This window comes from Phocoena phocoena, chromosome 10 (assembly GCF_963924675.1).
Source record: "Phocoena phocoena chromosome 10, mPhoPho1.1, whole genome shotgun sequence".
Classification (NCBI taxonomy): Eukaryota; Metazoa; Chordata; class Mammalia; order Artiodactyla; family Phocoenidae; genus Phocoena; species Phocoena phocoena.
Window position 1 is genome coordinate 100238145 of NC_089228.1, and position 7926 is coordinate 100246070.

Here is a 7926-nt window from a genome sequence, read left to right on the forward strand (position 1 = left end):
TAGTCACATATGTCATTTAAAATTTTCTACCCCACAAGAAAAGTAAACATAGGTGAAATTAATTCTAATTTATTTTATTTGACCCAATACATGCAGAATATTATTATTCCAACAAGTAATCACTATCAAAAAAATTACAAAGTTACTTTATATATATATTATTTTCATACTAAGTCTTCAAAATCCGGTGTGTATTTGACACTCTCAGTCCAGACTAGCACCATTGCAAAAACTTAACCGTCACACGTGGCCCGTGGATACCACGTGGAAAATGCAGCTCAAGAACGATCACAGGCTTCATCTCCCCGATGTCATCGTTCCACAGATGAGGAAACTGAGGCCCAGAGAGATGAAGTGAGCGTCACAAGTTAATAACAGGTCAGATTTCCAGTCTAAGGCTCTTTAGGAGTCTTTTTGTGTGTGGTTGATATTCTTTGCTTCAAGTGTGTGTCTAATTTTAAAGTAAAACGAACAACTCCTGATTAAATGAATTACAGCTTCTAGGAAATGTTATTGAGGCGCTTTCTTCAGGAGCTCTTGCGAAGGATTAATTTAAACATCAACCACCAAACATGCACCTGCTGTCATAAGGATCCATTCATCTAATCCTTTAAGGAGAAGGTAAAGACATGAACTTGACTAGTCTTATGCCTCCTGTGCAATCAGTAGTCCACGGGCCATTATTCCTGCAGCTCGCAGGACATTAATAAGAACTTAGGCAAATATCTCCCTCCAGAGGAGCAAAAATTATTGCAGGACAATGAACAGAATTCCCATCGTTAAATTCAAACGGCACATGGTAAAGAAAATAAAATTGCCTTATGAGACTATGATACAGGTAAAAAGCAAACCTGGCCTGTGGGATATAACTGGCACCTTAAACACACTTATTGTATTTTAATAACCAAACTGTTTTAAGAGATGTAATTCTAACCTGGTCCTTTGGCCTCTGAAGGGCCTTTTCTAAATCATTGATATGCTACTTTTTTTTTTCACTGTCAGTTGCTTTATTAACTTTATATAAAGCCAGAAATCATAATCAGAAATAGATAACACACAATGTGCAGTATCCATGAGAAAAACTTCTTTGAGCACGAAATTTGAGGCCTTTGGGCATCCTGATAAAACCACAGCACTTTGTTTAGCAATACCCAGGACTCCTGTAAAACACAATTTTTTTTTTTTTAACGATCAATGGCTGTTATTTGCCCTCACACGTGCTTTCTTTATTTTTCATTCTGTATTCTTCTTCAAGCCTTCATCTGAGACCCCTTTCCTTCTCTCTGAAAGTTTTTTTTCGTTTTTTCATGCCATGCCTCGTAGCTTGCGGGATGTTAGCTCCCCGACCAGGGATTAAACCCGGGCCCTGGCAGAGAAAGAGCCGAGTCCCAACCACTGGATGGCCAGGGAAGTCCCAAAAATACCTACTGGCAACTCCTTTCAATAAGAGTCATCTGTGCTACACGGTTTTTTTTTTATTTTAATTATTTATTATTTTTTATACTTATTTTTGGCTGCATTGGGTCTTTGTTGCTGCGCGTGGGCTTTTCTCTAGTTGTGGTGAGCGGGGGCTGCTCTTCGTTGCGGTGCACGGGCTTCTCATTGCAGTGGCTTCTCCCATTGCGGAGCATGGGCTCCAGGCTCGCGGGCTCCAGAGCACAGGCTCAGCAGTTGTGGCACATGGGCTTAGTTGCTCCGCGGCATGTGGGATCCTCCTGGACCAGGGCTCGAACCCGTGTCTCCTGCATTGGCAGGCGGATTCTTAACCACTGAGCCACCAGGGAAGTCCATGCTACACGTTTTAGAATAATAGAATTGTAAAGCAGAAATTTGATGGCTATCTGGTCCAATTCCCGCAATCCACAGACGAGAAATCTTCCCCCAACAGCAAGTGCCTTATCCATTCCTGCAACTTGCCCCGGCTAGCCTTGACCATGTTCACGTGCCCAGCAGCAGGAGGGAGGCTCCCAACATCACCGCCAATATTGGTATCATCTACTGAAAAACCAGGTTGGGCCAGACCAAGCACCTACTGACAATCACGCCCACCCCTGGGGCTGGGGTCCTGTTTTATGCCCTGTTGACTGTGCTTCTCTGTGGGAGTTGGTCAGCTTCTCAAGGAAGCAGAGGCCTAGTTCAAACTCAGAACCATCCCTCAAGGAGGAGGTCAAGATGGTGGAGTAGGAAGTGGAGCCCACCTCCCCCCACAAATACGTCAAAAATACATCTGTTGGGGCTTCCCTGGTGGCGCAAAAAAAAAAAACCGCAAAAAAAAAAAAAAAAAAAAACAAACATCTGTATCTGGAACAGTTCTCACAGACCACCACCAGAACCATCTCTTAAGATCAACTTGTTTTCAAAACTTTCAGTCCATATTTGGGAAGAGTTGGCAAAATGCGTGACATAAGCCTAGGCTTCTATCAGGTCTCCCATTCTCCCACATTATGGTGATTTGGGATTGAAGAACTCATCAGTCAATGCACTGTTGCCCAAGCACTTTGGATAACAGTCAAATGGTCTCACGTGGTCAAAGTCAAAACAACAATCCAGTTTAAAATGCACCCGTTCCATTGGCTGGAGAGCTGCACTGATGCCGAGGGTCTGAGGACAGAGGGCTGTGCAGGGGCAGCGCTGTAGCCCCCAGGCGTAGGTCGGTCACCTTACAGTGGGCACCCCCGGTCACTGAAGGGAGGGCTAGAGGGCACAAGTCAATGCACATCAACCTCTAGTCTTCATTTTTATCCTCATGGGGTGGTGGTGGTGTGTGTATCCAGTTGATGTCACAGCTCCACCTTTAAAAACACAATGTATTATTCCCTTAAATATTTATTGAGCATTTATGGTATTTCAGACACAATTCTAGGTGCTGGGATACAAGACTGAACCAAGATAAAAATCCCTGCCCCTGTGGAGCTTACATTCTAGGAAGAGGTTGGGAGGTGAGGGAAGACACACAATACGTATGAGAAAACTCAGCATGTTAAGTACAGGCAGAGCTCGGACATACCGTGGGCTCGGCTACAGACCACCAAATAAAGCGAGTAGCGCCGTAAAGCGAGTCACATGGATTTTTTGGTTTCCCAGTGCATAAAAAAGTGATGTTTACACTAGACTGTAGTCTATAAGTGTGCAATAGCATTGTGTCTAAAAAAGGTGATTAAACAATCCTTTATTGCTAAAAGAAGTTAACCATCATCTGAGTTATCAGCGAGATGTAATCTTTTTGCTGGTGGAGGGTTTCAAAGATTTTGAGAACTATCAAAATATGTAACACAGAGTCACAAAGCGAGCAAATGCTGTTGGAAAAATGGCCCAGACACGTGATCAACAGAGGGTGCCACAAACCTTCAATTTGTAAAAACCGCAATTACCTGTGAAGCGTAATAAAACGAGGTCTACCTGTACGTTAGTGAGAGGAGCTTTCGAAAAACTATGCAAAGCAAAGGCAATAAGGCGTGTAGGGGCCTTAGTTAAGGGGGCAGACTGCAAATCCAGACAGAGTGGTTAGGACAGGCCACTGAGAAGGTGACATATGTTAAAACAAGGGTCAGGCTTGGCAGCACTAAAACTTCTGTCAGCATTTGTTCAATATACAAGTTCTCGAACTGCCTTCACATTCAAGTGACATTTCAAGTGACACTGCCGAGCTGGGCCAGTACCAGAAGCCATCACAGTTCTACCCTAGACCTACTTCTTTGGCCCAGATGATTAAACCTTGATGCCTGGGCAAAAAAAGTTACTTAAGAATAACGAGTAAAATAAAAATATAGATACTTGTGTAATACGGTAACTACTACGTGACAAGCCCTGTTTTAAGTACTTACTATATTTACTTTGACTCAGTAAAAAAAACAAACCCTTCTTTCTTACAGAAACTGTTACAGAGACAGGAGTAGAGTAAATCCCTACATACCCATTCCTCTGCTTTAGCAACTACTGACCTCCTGCTATTTCTGCTTCATCCACCACTTTCCTTTAGGAGCTGGTCAAGGATGGAGAATTTTGAAACAGTCACAGGCTTTCTATCCATCTCACCCATAAAGACTTCAGTCCATACTCTGAGAGAACCACTTTTAAATATAATACCACTATCACATCCAGTAAAATGAACAATCCCTTACTATCATCTAACACCTCCTCCACTTTTAGGTTTCCCTATTTGTCTAAAAAGAAAGCCCCAAACAGTCCATCTTTTTGCAGTTGGTTTGATCTAATCAGGATCCAAGTGAAATCCACAGCATTGGGAAATATGTCTCTTAGACCTCTTTATCATAGCTCTCCCTCTTCTTTTTTTTCCCCCTTATTCTGAATTCGGTTGACTCTATCCTCCCAGCATCATTTATCCTGTTCCTGTGAGCTGTATACTTTGTAAACTGCTGACTACAGCTGGCGGCGACATGGGTTGAGGTTCAACGTTTCTGGGGGGAGGCAAGATACCTTCTAGGTTCTGTGAACCTCTTTTCACATCACTGCAGGAACACCAAGGGGTCGGACTGTTCCATCTTGAATGTCTGAGTCCGGGTTCACCAACCTGATCCAGCCCTTGCCAAGCTCCCCGTAGCTCTCCTGTGTCCTTCACAGTAACTCCACGAGGCAGGCACTACTCTTTATCTCCATGTGCTTGTGGCATTTGCCTACTTAACGGGGTCAGGTCCTCAGACCCAGAAGCATCCAACCCCACAACGGGGCTTTTCCTACTCTTCTCCATCCTGAAACACTCCCCCCAGTGCCGTCTGGAACCCACGTGGGGTCAGACACCAGCAAGAAGCCTTGTATCCTCAACGTCTTCTCTGAGGGTTCCCCTCTCCTTGCCCCATTTAAACCCTGGCTCTCCGGAGGGCACTGACGTCGTCCGACACCACTCACCTCCCCACTACATTACAGGCGTCCGCGTCACCTCTCTCCCAGCCCACTGAGGATTCAGGCATGTCACTCACTGACACTCTAAAACTAGGCCCTGTCCTAACATAGATGGTTCTTCCAAAACCCTGGCCTCAGTTCCCTGACCTAAGCCTCTGATGCTCCCCTATGCAGCCACTCAAGCCCACGGCTGTAGTGCAGTTGCTACCCTCAAGGGCAACCCCCATGCATACTTTAAACAGCCCATCCTCTGCCTGCCCGCCTCTCCAGATGCTGCACTGGGACCCCAAGGACCCACCACTTTTTCACTGACAAGTTTAGGACTCCAAGGCAGCTATGCAGAAAATGTGTAAAGGTTAACATTTCACCCCGAGATGATTACGTTGCTCGGCCTTAAAATTATTAAGGTGCGTTGATAAGGGGTAGAAAGCTCTCAGAGAGCTAGAAATAGCTGTGCTCACACACAGATGATGCCCTTGCCATTCTGGGAAAAAAGGAGAGAGAAAGGATTTTGTGGGTGTGTGGCTATTCCAGGCGGTACGAGGGCCACCTCCTCACGATCGCGGCCTGCCAGCAGTCAAAGCAGGATGTGGAGTGACACAGAAAATGAAGGAAAGCCAAAAAGCAAAAATTCCGCGAGTTCATGTCTCCATTCTCCAAGTTCAAGCCCAGAGGTTCCCACAGCACCACCAACCGTGACTAAGATCTCTGGAGAACACAGACGCAAGAAAGGTACTTTTTCTTTGGAAACTAGCTTAAATGATTTCAGACACAACACTATAATTTCCCCTGGAGCACTAATAAAAGCCCTGATGTCCAAGGTAACACAAACCCAAAGGATATGGAAGTTAAAAACTCCAACCAAGGGCTTCCCTGGTGGCGCAGTGGTTGAGAGTCCGCCTGCCGATGCAAGGGACACGGGTTCGTGCCCCGGTCCGGGAAGATCCCACGTGCCGCGGAGCAGCTGGGCCCGTGAGCCACGGCTGCTGAGCCTGCGCGTCCGGAGCCTGTGCTCCGCAACGGGAGAGGCCGCAACAGTGAGAGGCCCGTGTGCTGCAAAAAAACCCCCAAAAAACAAAAAAAAACCCCAAAACTCCAACCAAAATGGATTAGGAATGTAATAACCTAATCCAATTCAAGAGACAGAACATGGAGAGCTCTTGTTTTATGATCACCAAAGGTTGAAAATCTTAGCCATTTGATGTGGTCACAGGAAATCTTCACAGGAGACCATATGTACCTTGACCATACCAACAGACCATACCTGCTGATTCATGCGACCCTTTCATCATCAAAAAGTAAACCCCAGAAGTCAAAGTCAAGCTCTGAATGAATGTTCCTGGTCTTTACTTACATGTGTATAAACAACTAAAAATTAGAAAATCTGTCAAGCTCTTGAAAACCAAAAGGATTTTTAGAAATGTCAACATTCAGAGCCCATGACATTTGAGATGTCCTTCAAGTGAATTTTTACCAGCTTCTAGAAGAACATCTTCATCTCTTCATTTTGAGCCAAAAGGTGAATAAAATCATAGCCACAAAACAGGATAGGCCTGCAACCAAGAAACAAGCTGCTTGCACAGAATTCAGCAGAAACCCATGAAAAGGAGAGCTCTTCTCCAACAAGTCTTAGTACCAAACTACAAAGTTCTTCAACCGATTGAGTCCGTCTTCATCAAGGAGTAGAGAAAGCTAAAGAAAAAGTGAAGTCAGCCCCAAACGTGGATTCGCATTTGATCAGACCTAGGCAGCCAGCTGCCACTGTGCCCACCTGTTCACTCCAAGGCCAGGCTCAAATGCTGGAGCTCCTGGGCCAGGGCAAGTTCTGTTCCTAAACTGCTTCATCAAAGGAAGAGTAAGTAGAGGCGCAGAGGAAATAGCTGTGATTTTGTGCTTCAACGAAATCAACCAGATTCCTCACAGTAAACTTTTAGAAACACCTGCATTTTTGTTTTTGTTTTGTTTTTGTTTTTGTTTTTTTTTCCGGTACGCGGGCCTCTCACTGCTGCGGCCTCTCCCGTTGCGGAGCACAGGCTCCGGACGCACAGGCTCAACGGCCATGGCTCACGGGCCCAGCCGCTCCACGGCGTGTGGGATCTTCCCGGACTGGGGCACGAACCCGTGTCCCCTGCATCGGCAGGTGGACTCTCAACCACTGCGCCACCAGGGAAGCCCACACCTGCATTTTTGAAGGGATTAGAAAATCAACAAAATAGGACAGAAAACCAGATACATCAGTAACCGACAAAATGATGTCCCAGCCTTTGGATCAAGAGACCCCAAAGCTCACCTCTCCAAATGGAAAGTCACTGCACAACCAATAATCCAGGGACACTAAAACCTGTCAAGTGCTCAAAATTCTATTGCAGTCAAAGCCAGAAAGTAGCCCTGTTAAGTTTGCCTACAAAGAGGCTCCTCCAGACCTCCTGGCAAGAAACAAACAAGGCAAACGGTTTCAGACCAGTTTGGCAAGAATGCTACGAGTGGTTCCCACTCAGCCACAGCTACAGCCCAGAACCCAGACGGGGAAACAGCCACATGAGCAAGCTGTCAGAAAAAGGCTCCTCAAATTAGAATCCCCCACAGTCCCAAATCCCGGCACGTCACAAGCCACTTCCTCCCGGTAGCAGGTAATGAGTGTCCGTCCTGCCGACACCACTTTTGCCCCGTGAAACTGAATCCAAGCCTAGTGATTGCATTCGATTCACAAAAGATGGCACTGCGGAGCCCGACAACGTGATTCAAACACGCCTGGCTGGAGGTAAGACCCAACCCATGAGAGAACCGGGGGCTCCTGAAGATGAATCCCCCAAGGTGTACTGGATTGCTCCGCCTAATTTTTAGTTTTCTCTTTGGTTGTGTTAACTGTAGAATATTTTAGAGGACATACAATTGTGTTTCACTGAAATTATACTTCGTATTTTGAACTTGTTTCAAGTCAGGAGGAGAGGCTATTATGAACGTAATAAATTTGACTTAAAACTTTAAAAGCTCAATTGACCCCCACCCCCCCTTCAATAACCCACAGATTCTCAAACAAGCAGGTGCAAGCTTCAGTTTAAGGGA